The 16,273-nt window shown below is 41.3% G+C and overlaps 1 protein-coding gene and 1 non-coding gene across 2 annotated transcripts in view; one reads left to right on the forward strand and one right to left on the reverse strand.

The window, feature by feature from the left end:
* Positions 1-4,403, reverse strand: part of LOC143301187 (uncharacterized) — a 17,992-nt gene extending 13,589 nt beyond the window's left edge. Inside the window, exon 1 of the mRNA XM_076615292.1 lies at positions 4,126-4,403. The gene's annotated coding sequence lies outside the window, so the exon portion shown is untranslated. The remainder of the gene's footprint in view (positions 1-4,125) is intronic.
* A 4,771-nt stretch (positions 4,404-9,174) lies between these two features.
* Positions 9,175-9,250, forward strand: Trnaa-ugc (transfer RNA alanine (anticodon UGC)). The gene has a single exon. It is a non-coding gene; the product is annotated as a tRNA-Ala (tRNA).
* The last annotated feature ends 7,023 nt before the right edge of the window (positions 9,251-16,273 follow it).

Genomic DNA, 16,273 nt, shown 5'->3' on the forward strand with positions numbered 1-16,273 from the left:
TAACGGTCTGAGAATCATGCTGGCAATAACGGTCTGAGAATCATGCTGGCAATAACGGTCTGAGAATCATGCTGGCAATAACGGTCTGAGAATCATGTTGGCAATAACGGTCTGAGAATCATGCTGGCAATAACGGTCTGAGAATCATGCTGGCAATAACGGTCTGAGAATCAGGTTGGCAATAACGGTCTGAGAATCATGTTGGCAATAACGGTCTGAGAATCATGCTGGCAGTAACGGTCTGAGAATCATGCTGGCAGTAACGGTCTGAGAATCATGCTGGTAATAACGGTCTGAGAATCAGGTTGGCAATAACGGTCTGAGAATCATGCTGGCAATAACGGTCTGAGAATCATGCTGGCAATAACGGTCTGAGAATCAGGTTGGCAATAACGGTCTGAGAATCAGGTTGGCAGTAACGGTCTGAGAATCAGGTTGGCAATAACGGTCTGAGAATCATGCTGGCAGTAACGGTCTGAGAATCAGGTTGGCAATAACGGTCTGAGAATCAGGTTGGCAGTAACGGTCTGAGAATCATGCTGGCAATAACGGTCTGAGAATCATGTTGGTAGTAACGGTCTGAGAATCATGTTGGTAGTAACGGTCTCAGAATCATGCTGGCAATAACGGTCTCAGAATCATGTTGGCAGTAACGGTCTCAGAATCATGTTGGTAGTAACGGTCTCAGAATTATGCTGGCAATAACGGTCTCAGAATCATGCTGGCAATAACGGTCTCAGAATCATGTTGTCAGTAACGGTCTGAGAATCATGTTGGCAGTACACGGTCTGAGAATCATGCTGGCAATAACGGTCTGAGAATCATGCTGGCAGTAACGGTCTGAGAATCATGCTGGCAATAACGGTCTGAGAATCATGCTGGCAACAACGGTCTGAGAATCATGCTGGCAATAACGGTCTGAGAATCATGCTGGCAATATCAGTCCGAAAATTCTACTGGCAAAGCAACATGTGGATTCTGAAAAAAGAAGCAACAATCTCCAATTCTGCCAGCAACAATACATTAGCAGTCCAAAAACTCTGTCAGCAACGACAATTCAAATATTCTGTAAGCAGGTACATTGGAGATTTTTATCCACAATTGCAGTCTGTGAATTCTGTAGGTAATGACAGTCCGTGTGTCAACGGTACCATCTGTGAGTTTTGTAAGCAAACTGCAGTTAAAAAAAAAAAAAAAAAAAAAAAATCTGTGAATTATGTTGTAATATCAATTTCTGAATTCTGCTGGAATAAAAAAAAAAAATGTGCAGATTAAAAAATGTGTCAGAATAACACTCTGTTAATTCCTTGAGCAATGGGGTCTGGTAGCTTTTAGCGGTGTGTCTTGTCTCCATCTGCTTTCCTCTCTCTGTCTCTGTCCGTCTCTCTCCCCTTCCCTCTGTCTCTCCCTTCCTTCCCTCTGTCTCTCTCTCTCTTTCTCTCTGCTTCTGTCTCTCTCTGTCTGTCTGTCTGTCTCTCTCTCTGTCTCTCTCTCTCTCTCTGTCGGTCTTATTTGTATGTGTGATGAGAATGTTGATTTATATTATGTTTCTTTGTTTGATCTTATGTTTCCTGATAATGTATTGTTCCCCCCTGTCACAAGGACTGTACAGTCAATGACAGTAAAACATCAAAGCGTCAAAAGCGTCTCTCTGTCGGTCTCTCTCCCTCCTTCTCTGTGTGTGTGTGTGTGTGTGTGTGTGTGTGTGTGTGTGTGTGTCCCCATCTCTCTCTCCAATCAAAGAAATAAATAAATGAAACCAGCTATGAGTATCTCCGCCTTGTTACATTTAAAGCAGTACTCACCACCTGTGACGCAGAAACGCTGAAAGCCTTGTGCCTATTGCTGATAAAAGCTGATACACTTCACGCATGATCGGGCAGGCCACCAACCCGATCGATTCAATTAAGACTGAGAGATCGATCGCAGTCTGGATAACAAAAGCCAAAACTTCAGCAATGGCGACATAGTACATTTGTCATGAGCAGACGCGGTAGACTACGGAACTTTTGAAAGCCAGTCACGCACAGTGAAGCGTATCGTCCAAAATGTGTTCCAGGTAAGTTCATGTAGTTTCTTTCACCACTGAAAAGGTGGATGCCACTGCAAACCCATTTTTCCTTCTCTTTTTTCTATTGCCAGGTTTGATGCTTCTACTACCACCACTACTAATACTATTATCCATTTGCGCAACTAAAGCCTTCACATGATAGCAACAACAACGACAACAATAACAAAAAGAGTTCAACTTATGTAATCACGCGCACTTCGTAAGCCCAAAATTCAAACTCACTGGCCTTGTCGGTCGATAATACAACTGAATAGAAACAGAGCGAAAAAACGCATGGACCTGTCTAGAAAAAAAAAAAAATTCTCGAACTATGAACAGCAGTGAAAACCATGTAAAAAGCACAAAGCAATACCCGCTAACGTACATGTCACATGTCTTATCGACTATAAAATCTGCAACGGAAGTGGTCTGTGCAATACAGACAAGTAATGCTTTATTTTATCAGTGACAAGGAATTCATTTGACGATAACAATCTAAATTCTGTCCGCATAATAGGACAATGATTCTGTTGACAGGAATAGCATTATGCGTTGTCCGCAAAAATATCAGCTGCTGTTCATGTTGTTTTATTTTTTTGTTATTGTTGTTTTTTGGTTGGATGGTTGGGTTGTTCTTTTAAACTTGAGAAAATCAGAAAATCCCATCGATGATACATTGATTATTCTGTCAACATAATAGAAATGTATCAGGACAATAGCAACTCACCTTCCATTCTATCTGCCTTTATCTCCTCCGTGATTTAAAAGTTCCCGATCGGACAAAGCTGAGGTAAAGCCGTGATATGTTCTCTGTTTGTTACTTACGGTCTTTCTCTTGAAAAGGGAGTATCTGTCTGAGTCTCACCACTCGCCCACCTGTGTGTGTGTGTGTGTGTGTGTGTGTGTGTGTGTGTGTGTGTGTGTGTGTGTTTCATCATCATTATTATCTGTCCTTCTGCACGAAGATTGTTTTCTTCTCTCTTTGTCCATTTTCCATTGAATGTTTGCTATTGTAACTGACGTAGGTAAGCAAAGACAGACTGGAATAACGGGCCATGCAAATCTTGCGTCTCGTGTGTTTCCACCCCTTCATGAGGGGAAACGAATAAGTTATCCGAATTCACACCCTTCCTCCGACCCCCTCCACCCCCCACCCATCAGCCCCATCTCTCTCACTATCTCTGTCTCTGCCTGTCTCACTGTCTGTTTGTCTGTCTGCCTGCCTGTCTGTCTCTCTCTCTCTTACTCAGAACAAAAGTTCGAATGTGAGTGTCAGTGGATGGATCAAAACTTTAAATACTCACGTTCGTTGTGTATGCTAGAATCACTTTTTGAAAATCATCAAGCGGGTTGAGATACCCTTTGTAACATTAGCGTTGTTCATTTAGTCCTGCCGTTTCTTTCAGTCCATAATTTATGCACCCTGCATTCTCCATACATCCGACCCCTCATACCCACTTCTTCCCAAGCTCCCTCAGCAATAAAATTCACTGAGTATGATCTTGCGTAACAAATTTACACAGTTACAATTACATCATCAAACTGGTACTTTTGCAATATGTATAGCTCTTTCTCTATTTCTAAATTTACAATATGTATAGTTCGCTCTCTGTCTGTCTTTCTCTCTGTTTTTTTGATAGCGACAAAAAACCGATGATCATATAAACATTACCTCTCGCTCCTTTTCCAGCAGCAACTTCTTGCAACTATAAGACATTTTCCAACAATGAAATAAAGTTAAAATGAAAATAAATAATTCTATTAATCCTTACGACTAACTCCTTTTCCAGCATATAGGGCCTACGTATATAATTTATAATTTTATCATTAGCTCGTTTCCGAAAAAAAAAATCATAATTGTTATCAATATGCCTCATTTTCACACAAGAAAAAGGATGATTACCATTAACCCATAGCTCGAGTTTTCCTACTACTCTGACAAAAGTATGTTCTACATTTCCAGATCATAGTGAAGCAGCTAACAATAGTCTGCCTGTCATATCATATCTAAACCCACACGACATAAACGATAAAGATACGTTCAAATCATTCCCATAACAACACGATCTACAAACCTGTTTTCACATCCACCAAACGCCAGGGAAATTCGAATGTAAAGCAATCAACACAATACGTAGACTGCAACTCTATAAAGTTGGCGACAGTGTCAGAGTGGTGTATTGCAGACACGAACTTCGAGTCGCCAATGTTCAACAACAAGTCACTCGCGCACACTTCCGACGGCCGTTGCTATGTCATACTTTCTGGCACCGATCGAGCCTGATCCACCCTGGGTGCGCTGGTAAACTTGAAGGCTGTGTCGCACGCTTGAAGTGGATCAGAAAGCCGTCTGCCCACTTTCTTTCAGTCTGGCGTGTTGTCGTCTGGTTGCGCCGAACGCTCAGCGATTAAAAAAAAAAAAAAAAGCAAGAAACGAGGTGACGAGGCAGGTTTGTTCCCCTGTGTGTTCTGTTCCCCGGACTGATTTTGTGGGTTTGTTTCTTGGTGGTTGGTTAATTGTGTGGTTGAATTCTTTTTCATGTATGTTTATTTGCATGTTTGTTTTCATGCATACTTATTGTGTGCGTCTCTCAGATTCTCTCTCTCTTTATCTGTCTGTCCATAGTATATCTCTTTAAGGTGCTCGCACACATAGGCTACACACTGACGCGGTGATGCACACACTTATTCATGTACACCCGCATACCGCACACGCTCACACTCACTCATATCGGCAACACATACGCGCGCACGCGCATGCACACACACACACACACACACACACACACACACACACACTAACATACACGAGCGTGTGCACTCTTCCCCCCAGGGATTATCTTATCGGGGGAACATTCGTGTCCTGTTAGAAGGGTGGGTGAAGCGTGGAAGGGTGAAGGGGCACACATTTGACCTCCACATAGGTACACGTCTGACGAAGTCTTGTACCCACACCCATAGGCACTTGATAGACTGACGGACATATGGACATATGTAAAGAGAGCCAGGGACACATGAATGCAGAGAGACACTGAGGGGAGGATGGAGGGGGAGAGAGAGGGGGGAGAGAGGGGGGAGAGAGGGGGGGAGATAGACAGAGACAGAGACAGACATAGACAGACACACAGACAGACACTGAGACAGACAGACAGACAGGCAGACAGAGAGAGAGAGGAGATACAAAACTGAGTACAAAAGGAGAGATAGACAGACAGAAAGACAGACCGATAAAGAGGAGAGAGAGACGGAGATACGAATAGGAGAAACGCACACAGAGACAGCTATAAACATATGTAGGCACAAAGAGAGAGAGAGAGAGAGAGAGAGAGGGAGAGAGAGAGGAGGGGAGGGCGGATATACTGACAAAAAGGTGAGACAGACAGACAGACAGACAGAGAGAGGGCAGGGGCATATTGCTCTTGCCAGTATTGCCACATCCATAGCAGCAGCAGCAGCAACAACAAAATCCGGTACCACGTATTCACTCACAAAACCCAGACAGACAGAGTCAGCGAATTCTTACATAGACATCAGTACAGCCACAGAAACAGAGGCAAAGATAAACAGGAGACAACAGACAGACAGACAGACAGATAACAAGGCACATGCACACAATATATACGCAAAACGGAAAGACAGATAGACCGGCAGTCAAGACAGACAGACAGAAAGAAAGGAAAAAAGATCGATTTGTTGTCCAGCTATCATCATCTATAATGTAATCCAGTCCTTCAAAAAGCCAATGACAATGGGGGGACGGAATGATCTCCCCTCAGTGGAGTCACCATCAATAACAGATGAAGGTTCGGTCGCTCTGTCACTCATGTAAGAGTGCTCTGACATGATGTGTGTGTGTGTGTGTGTGTGTGTGTGTGTGTGTGTGTGTGTGTGTGTGTGAGGAGGAGGGGTGCGGGTGGGGTGGGGTGGGGGAGGGGGGGAGAGCGTGGGGAGGAGGTAGAGGGATACCGTCAGTGGGGGCGGGGAGAGGTGGGTGCAGTAGGGGAATGCATAGTCTGTTCGTATGTATGTGTCAGGACTGACAACTCAAAATGATCTTTATTCACCGTCAAAAGAGAGTACAACTTCAACTGATGCATGTTTTCCTCCTGTCCAGCCCTTGGAGAGAGACTGAGACTGAGAGAGAGAGAGAGAGAGAGAGAGAGAGAGAGAGAGAGAGAGAGAGAGAGAGAGAGAGAGTTAAAAAAAAGGCATGGTATGAACCAGCCATTAAAAGCGATACATGTGTGTGTGTGTGTGTGTGTGTGTGTGTGTGTGTGTGTGTGTGTTTGTCAGTGTCTCTCTCTCTCCGTCTGTGTGTGTGTGTGTGTGTGTGTGTGTCTGAGTGTGTCTGTGTCGGCTGTGTTTAGTATGTAGTGTCTGTGTCTGTGTGTCTGCGTGGGTGCTTGCGAGGATACTTGCATGCGTGTGTGTCCGTTTTGTTTCATCAGTGTATGCGTGTCCCGCCTGTCCCAGTGTTTGTGTGTGTGCGAGCGCGCGGTATATGTACACATATAGAATTACAAATTTCATCAGCCTGTGGAGTAGAGCAATAACTCATTCGAGATCATTTTAGGAGCTGCCTCCCCTGTCGATCGCAAGTGGAGTTGCCACCCCTTTCCTCTTGTCAGCCTCTTGTGTGTGTGTGTGTGTGTGTGTGTGTGTGTGCGTGCGTGAGAGAGAGAGAGAGAGAGAGAGAGAGAGAGAGTAACTGGGTGGGTGGGTGGGTGTGCGTGTTATTGTAATGGTCCACTCGATCCCTGAGTGGTGTTCTCAGTGAGTGTTCTGATCAAACGGTTCCCCAAGCAGACTGCTCAAAGGGGTAGTTACCAACAATGTGTACAAGGCCGTTATGTCTCCTTACCCTTTTAACTCACGTCTTGTTGTTTAGCTTCAGTCATAATCATAACGTTGACAGTAAATCAGACGGTCCATTAATGAATACATCGATCAAGCAATTAACCTTTTGATCAATCAAAACGTAAACTTTCAAAGTTTCTTAACGTAGTGTAATGAGTCCGGCCACCAAGTACGAAAAAAAGACAAATAATGGAAAAAAAACCCAAAAAAAACCCCAACCTTCCTAACTCTAATTCAGAACTAATGTGAAAATCAATATTTTAACAAAATATCTGCAATCATCATTAAAAAAAAAAATCTGTCTTCTCCCTGATAATAATAAAAGATGAATAGAGAGTGGGGTAGTGAGAAAGAGATAAAACAACAAACAAAACCCCTAGTAAAGAACTCTACACTATATCCCACACTCAAGAGTACAGCGCTCTGCTTTACTGTACAGCTCAGCGCAGTATAGTACAGTACAATGCCAAAGAAATCAATGCAATGCCGACCAAGACTGCATAGTTACGGACAACCAAGCAATACAGTTAGAACACAGCACAGAACAAATCCACAGCGTTGTCTCCAGACTGTGGTGCACAATGCATGACACCCGATCACACCTTCACTTCAGTGCCTTTGTATGTCACACTCCAATGAGATATGAACTGCATTATTTACCTGCTGTATGAAGGCTTGTGTGTGTGTGTGTGTGCGTGTGTGTGTGTGTGTCTGTGTGTGTGTGCGTGCGTGCGCGTGTGTGTGTGTGCATGTGCATACATGTATCCACATACATTTAAACATTACATTTCTTTCAAAAGAAGTATATTTCATAACACACACACACACATACACATCACTTAAATGCAAACGCACACACAGACTGATGATGTTAAAGAATATGGTACAGACTTGCGTCTTCATGTGTGAGTCAGTTAATAAGAGAGACAGACGAGCCAAACTGCTGTGAAACACTCAAAAAAAAACAAACAAACAGAACACATCCAGACAGATACACGCTCAACACACCACACGAGTAACTACAAAAAAATCAATTCCCAAATACATACATTTATTCATCAATCACCAAATCTGAATCACAAGAACTCCATAAAATCATTCACCAATCAATATTGTTAAAAAGAAAATAAACCTTGTACAGCTTCTTCATCAATTAACAGGAATACAGACTTAATCATAAATAACACTTATTATACCCTTAACCAAACCAAACCAAACCAAACCAAAACGTCCGACTAATGTGAACAGGGAAAAGGAAATGATAATTATGAACTGACCAACCAGCAACCCAACAACTGCATCGCAACAATAGACAAGAAGAAGAAGAAAAAATTGCATGTCTCATCCTTTGATTGTTTTCTTCCGACTATGAAGCACTTCATGCTGAAATCTGGTATTAACCCCTTGACTGCTTAACCTGATGAAATGAGGTCAGTGTGGCATGGGTTGGGAAGGCATTTACCGCTTCTTTTGTACTATTGTTTATTGTTGCTTATAGCCCAGCCAACCGCACAGGGCCATATCAAGACTGTCAAACCATGTAAATGCTCAACCGTGTCAACACAAAACTGCCACATCTACAACAACAACAACAACAAAAACAGAACAACATTCACCAAGACAAACCCACGAAACACAGTTCATGACACATTGTCCTAACCATTCAGCTCCTTATGGCAAATAAGATGAGGTCATGCTCAAGACATCTGCCTTTCTGCTTAATTTATCATCCCCAGATTACAAAAACAATAATGAAAAATGGGGAAAAAAAACAAACAATACTTTGAAGCCAAAAAAAAAAAAAAAGAAAAAAAAAAGCCATATGAGCAAATAACATTGCAAAATGGACAGCTAGTACCCATCCCAGTGTTTACAATTTCACTACCTAACCGCCAGAGCAAAACAGCAAAGACAGTACATCAGAGACTGTGTAAAAGAGAAAAATGTGTCATGGCTAACTCAAAAAAGAAAGGGAATGAACTGGGAAGGCAGAAAAAAACAGACAGTGGTGAAGGAAGAAAGAAAAAAAAAGGCAGAAATAAAGAGAGCAACAGAAAAGGGGAAATTTCTAGCACTGAACTTCCAGAAGGTGAGGATGCTATATATATAATGAAAGACCCCATGGCATGCCTATGCAGGTTCTTGTGTACTAATCAATGGTGTTACTGGTTTTGCTGAACAAACAAAAGTAATGCAATCCCAACTGGAAGAAGTCCAACTAAAGAATGGTGACCGACAGCCTGACCTGTAATTTCAATCTTATCTCAGGCACAATAGCTGAGTGGTTAAAGCGTTGGACTTGCAATCTGAGGGTCCCGGGTTCAAATCTCGGTGATGGTGCCTGGTAAGTAAAGGGTGGAGATTTTTCCGATCTCCCAGGTCAACATATGTGCAGACCTGCTAGTGCCTGAACCGCCTGTGTATACGCATGCAGAAGATCAAATACGCACGTTAAAGATGCTGTAATCCATGTCAGCGTTCGGTGGGTTATGGAAACAAGAACATACCCAGCATGCACATCCCCCAAAACAGAGTATGGCTGCCTACATGGCGGGGTAAATAAACAAAACGGTCATACACGTAAAATGTTACATGTCTGTCTGAGTGTGTAACATGTGTGCGTGCCTGAAATCTGACTGAATGACACAGGAAACAAATGACGAGCGCCCAGTGGCAGCCATCAGTTGGCTCTACCCTGGCAGGCAGCCTGTTGTGCAAATGACTCAATGTTTGTAAAGCGCTTAGAGCTTGGTCTCAGACCAAGGATAGGCGCCATACAAGTATCCATATCAATCAATCAATCTCAATGAGGTTAATTAAAGCCTTTCACGGACAAGCATACTCATCAGTAGCAGTGAAGGGGTTAATTGACAATGCCTTTTTTTGTTTTGCTATTTCATAATGCCCCACTGGATGTCTAGGTGAGTGTGTTGAAAGCCAACAAAAAAGAAATAAAATAAAAAAAAGTGCATTTCAGCACCAATTTCCCACACTGATCACATCTGTGTGATGGATATGTAAATCTTTCTTGACCAGATGTAAAATATCATCCAGGAAAAAAAAAAACATTAAAAAATGGGGAAAAAAAACTATACCTGAGTGACTGCCAATACTTAGAAAAAAAAGGGGTGTTCCACTATGGCATACTATATTAGGAGCAGTTCTGAATCTGAAGAAAGGTTCGTTGGACAAAATACAGTTTCCAGTGTGTTATTTTGTGTGACTACAGTCAGTGCTCATTGGAAATGTTATAAGTGAATATATTTATGAGGTTATACATATACTCCAGTTATTACTGCTGAAGTATGTACTGCACTCAAAACTACTGGTACTGCTTTGTTCTATCAGCACAGGAAAAAAAAACGGTATTAACAAGACAGAATGGAGAAACAGCAGTGATGATTTTTCAAGCCCTCTGTGTATGCATAAGGGATAATGAAACGGCATCGACCTGTAACATATGCATTTTAATAGTATATATGTCCAATGCTGATAAGCTGCCATTACTTTAGTTGTAAAGTGCATGACTGTCGGCAAGAAAATCTGGGCATTAGAACAAGGCCACGATGACAGGCATACATGAAAAAAACAACAACATAGAAACACTTTCTCAGCAACAACAAAACAGAGAAAATAAAATTAACTCATTGACATTGAATGACATGTAAATGCAAATTTATACAGTGCCTCCATTGTCCTCAGGTGTCTGGACTCACAAAGACACAGCAAACATACACACACACACACAGATGTACATACACATGCGCACGCACACACACACACACACATATGTATGCATACACACACACACACATATGTATACACATACATGCACACACACACACACATGTACACATATTAACTCCAAATACTGTAGTTTAGTATTCTTACAAAAACAACCATACTATTTTTATCACAAAGAAATTCAAATCAAACACCAGTATTAATACTATTATTTAATAATTAAAAAAAAAAAAAGAAAATCAACAACAATAAAAAAATTTCTCCAAATTATGAACACATACCAGGCAACATGACTCACTAACACACTTCAAAATCCAGTATCACATATGAAGTACAGTTTGCCTTGGTCTGGAATCACAAATCACAACAGCCATCACATCCACAATCAAACATGCATGTCACAGGCGTTCAACATCCCCCAAAACTCATTGACTGCAGTTTAAGAATTAACGGGGTGAAATATCCAACGTGATGAACAACTGAAACAAAACTGAACACTTCAAAATCAAGCACCTTGCGCTTCCCAACATGTGTTCATGATGTGCTCTGTACATTATTGCATACATACAAATCTGCTAAACAGAAAAATGCCCTTGAGCTTCACACACAGATATGGCCAACAGCTGAAACTGAACCAGTTAAATTATATTGTAAACAATGGGGTATTGAAATCAATAGAGGCAAAACAAAAGTTGTATATTAGAATAGAATTCATATAAAAAATTTAAAAATACCTTCCAAATATTATTAAACCCAGTCAGCTAATACTGGAAGACAAACTTGTGGGACTGTTTGGGAAATTTGTCAGTAACTGCTGTCAAAAACGCCATTGCATGCAGGAGTGATTCAATCTCTTGTTCAGTATTTATCTATTATGTTTTGCTTTTTTGTGTGTGGTTTCATGTAACTTTGCATGCGTGTCTTATAAACCTTGTTCAGGTTAAATTGACATTAAAACTGATTCTGATTCTGATTCATAGGCACACTCACATACACACACACACTCACACATACACACACACACACAGACTGCACGTACAAGTCACACATATGTATACATGTATACAACTTCTGTGGTGAGTTTTGGAAGTCAACAGTATGTTCACACATGTACAGTATACACACAAAGTTAATTAATGCTCAAGAGTAATACATTTTTCTTTTGTTCTTTTTTTTGTTATATGTACATCTTTCCCCTCTGTTTCAAATGGGGAAAAAAATCCGGTCCACAAATCAAATGCAATTTTGGTACACCTTTATACAGTTTAATTTTTCTGTCCAGTTTGCCTTCTCTCCATTTCTATGTATTTATGTCATTCTGTCAATTGTCTATATGATATGAAAAATTGAAAATAAAAAAAAGTTTTAAAAAACAACAACAAAACATTTGCTCGAAGAAAATTTTCTACACATGTTTTTCTGACAAGCCAAAAGTCTGGTTGACTGCTTTCTGGTTAATTTCAAGGCAAAAAACTGAAAAGACATTTTAAGTTGGCATGTATCATACATAATGCCATAAATTCCTGCTGTTGAGAGATTTGAGTGGGCAGTTTTTCTATGAAGTTGTTTCCACAACTGTAAACTTCTCAAATTAGGTTCTTTGAAGAAAATATTTGATTTTTTGTTTTAAAAAACAAAAATCACTTCAATGTCTCAATATACTTATTTTCAAATTCATTGTCAGACTCTTGCCAAAATCAAATGGCAAATCTCCAGATGCAGTAATGTCCGTGGTTCATGCACTTGTCACAACATTTTGACTACACGGAACATACATGAATCTGAATGCCACATATAAATCAAAAGTTTATGGAACAAAAAGAAACTAAAAAAAAAAATTTCCCTCAACAACTACAACAACCAAAAAATCCAGGAAAACCAAACCCGACAAAAAAGCAAAAAACAAACAAACAACAAAAAAAGAGCGAAAGACAACAAACGTGACACCAACAACATCAATACTACTCTAAGACACCCAACCCCTCAACTGGCCAATTCCACATCAGGGTGTTTGTCGATGTCAAAGAAGCTCTGCGACACCTGATCGAAGCCGATGTAGATGTCTCCGTCACCTGTCACCCTCACGGGGTAGATGACGGCGCACTGCGGGCGACCCTTGCGCTCCCCGATGCAACCCGTGTCCAGGAGGACGGCCCACTGGTGCCAGGGACAGCGCACGCACAGCCCCTCTCCCGGCAGCTCCTCGATGTCCCCCATGGACAGCGGCCCTCCTGCACAACAACAGATTCCTTTTCTGTTTTATTGACTCACTTGTGTAAACAAAGTGAGTCTATGTTTTAACCCGGTGTTCGGTTGTCTGTGTGTGTGTGTGTGTGTGTGTGTGTGTGTGTCTGTGGTAAACTTTAACATTGACATTTTCTCTGCAAATACTTAGTACTTTGTCAGTTGACACCAAATTTAGCATAAAAATAGGAAAAATTCAGTTCTTTCCAGTCATATTGTTTAAAACAATATTGCACCTATGGGATGGGCACAAAGAAATAAATAATGAGGCCTAATTATATGCAAACTGCATTTACTGTTATATTTATATTTTTTGTATTCTCTAAACTTGGCACTATGATCTGATATTCTGACCCAACAACAAGAGCAGTCATTATTATCATTTTTTGTTCAAACAGGAACTTCTTTTGCTAAGCATGGAAGTTTTATTTATTTTGCAAACGTTTTGGTGCAGATAGTAAAAAAAGGAAATTACTCTGTAATTAATGCTATGGGACTTAATTTGCTTTAAACTGATCTTTCTCATCTTAAACATTACATTTTGAAATTATACTCAATACATAAAAAGCTTGTGTGTTTTACTCTCAGTCACAAGTGAGTCTTGAATGCTTGCCTCTCTTGTTACAGATTTAACCAATTCTGCCCTGCAATTGCAATGCCCTGGCGTCAAATTTTGTTTCAATAAAACCCTTTCCATGTTCCTACATATTGTCTGCATAAAATGTGAGCAAAGGGAACTGACTTCAATAGTATATCTGGCTGTGTCCACACATTATTCTGTCAACATGTAGGGGAAAAAAAAAACTTGGTTGATTTCAGGATATTTTCAGTGTTTTTCCCTATCATCTATCAGTATGGCAGAGAAGCTTGATGTGGCTGAAACTCCTTAGGGCTGAATGGGTTAACAGAGCGTAATGTTCCTCCACCTCATACATCCCCCTCCCCCACACACACACTTCCATGACATACACTACACACCAAACCAAGAGAGAGAAATTCACCCAGCACTAGATAAACTCTCACGGGTCGTAAGTTCATCAGTTACACTTTACCTACAGGAAAGAGAGAGAGCAAAGTGTTTACTCAAGGAATGGCCAAGCACTGTATCATAAATTTGCAATGAAGAGACACACAGGTAAGAGTTGTTAACTTTGAGTGATGGTCATGGCGTTATATTCTGCATTCTATGTAAATAAACTGGAAGAATGTGTGTGTGTGTGTGTGTGTGTGTGTGTGTGTGTGTGTGTGTGTGTGTGTCAGTTTCAAGGAGTCAAAGCATGCAGACTGATTCATAAACATATGTTTCACCGCATCTGCACTATGCCAGACCTTCAAATAAGCCCAGCACGCCGGTCAGGCCATGAGTAACTATCACATTTTTTTTTTCCAGACTTTTGCAAAATTAAGTCTGCCAAAAAAGACTGCTTCTTATCCGAAACATTCCACTAATCTCAACGTTGGTCCGCATTTTCTACGGTGCTTGGTAATTATTTAAACCGTTACCGAAAAAACCAGTCCGCCGTTTGATGTAAGTTGGGGCTAACTGGAGTTCCGGGTTTGTAGGAGCTTGGGTTTTCCCGCTGGGTTACCCGATTTTGGGCGGGCAATGGAAACTGGGACCCAAGGCATGTCACCCTTCAATCCACTTGGGGCCATATCACAAACAAAAAGTTCTGTATCTTCAGCCTGGTTTAAGTTTGAACCTTTAAAGGTTAAACAGCTTGCCATCGTCGGCCCTTAGCCAAAATTTCCAACATCGCCCCCCTCAAAAATCATAAATTAAAAAAAAGGCCTAAACTGTGACCAGCCCGCCTCTTGACACCATTTGTCGATACTGCCCCCTTGTCCTGGACTGAGCCTGCAGCCTTCATGGAATTGGCTGAAGGAAAATTTATGTCCCAGGGATGCCGTACTCCATATCTCCACATACCATTATATTCAAAGGCCTTTAGTGGGTCGCTAAGTAGAAACAGAACAGCACCCCAAACACCCCCGAAGTGTTTGCAGCATCACACCGGGTGGTGGTTTGCGCCTCTTTGTCCCTTGGCTCCAGCGGGAACCTTGGGACAAGGTTTGTGGCCGTGAGGGGTTAAAATCTCAAATTAGCCTGGAGGAGACCCAGGAAAGGGCGTTTGGGTATCAAAAAAAAACCCGATTCCTTTCCTTTACAAGAATAAAGGATTGAAACGGGGAAAAATCCTCCCTCTTACTGGTGAAAAAAAATTCTCATAAAAGTCCCCTTTCCTTGAGACCTAGTAGGTTATGGAAGTCAGAGGTTTTTGGCTAAAAAAGCAACAACCGGGTCCAAAAAAAGGAAGGGGTGGTAGGGGGGGGGGACTTGGGGGAAAAACCAAAATATGGTTTTAATTTTCCTTTTATCAAAAGGGCGATAAAGCACTTTATTCCAGCCCACTTTCGGAATGTTTCCTTTCCAACAAGGTATTACCCATTTCTGCAATTAAGAGATGAATTTTTAAAGGAAAAAATTGTGCGTAAAAAAAATTTTTTCCCTTTTAACACATAAAACCCTCATATTCGGTGCGGGGCATACCCTTTTGTCCTTCAGCTTTGTCACTTCACCCTTTTCCCCACTGGCGTAATTTGCCTGAACATCCCCGTTTGGCATGTACGATTTTCTTATGGGACTTTGGGGCCTCCAGGGGGCCTTTGGGGCAACGTTCCTCACCTAAAGCTTCTTGGGATTTCAACAGTTTTCACACAACCAGTCCCCTTTGTGCCTTCCTTCTGTCCCCACCCTCTGAAGGCTGATTTAAATAAGCCCCGGGAGGGTCCTCCCTTCGATTTCCAACTTGGGGGGTTTTGATGGGCGGAACCCCAGCGATTTCCCTGCGCCCACACAAAAACTGTTTATTTTTTGTTTAAGATTAATGTTTAAACCTTTTTGGTTTGTTTTGGGGTCCTTTATATTAATAATATTAAAAGGGTGGTTGTTGGGGTGGTTTTGTTCCGGTTTTGTATTTTTTTTGACAATGACAAAAACAAAAGAGAGGAAGCGGAGAGGGGCATCCAGAATCTCCTGTTCGAAAGAAAACTGTTTTTTTTCACCATTCTCCAGACATTTGAAGCAAAAGAAATCCAAAATTTGGGTTATTTCCAGATGTTCCCAATCCCCCAATCCAGGGTTTGGTAATCAAAAACCCTTTAATAATCCCAAAAATATTTCCTTTAGGATGGCCCCTTACAGGTAAAAAATCCTCGAAACTTCGCTTCAATATTTTCCGGGTTGAAAAAAAAATGTTGGGGCTGGGGCAGAAATATGTAAAATTGCTTTTCCAGATGCCAGTGGAGTGTTTGGGGTTTTCCATAAAGCCTATCTTTCCATTTGGGATTCCAAAGCTACTTCTGAAAACTGTTTTT

This window comes from Babylonia areolata, chromosome 27 (genome assembly GCF_041734735.1).
Source record: "Babylonia areolata isolate BAREFJ2019XMU chromosome 27, ASM4173473v1, whole genome shotgun sequence".
Taxonomy (NCBI): domain Eukaryota; kingdom Metazoa; phylum Mollusca; class Gastropoda; order Neogastropoda; family Buccinidae; genus Babylonia; species Babylonia areolata.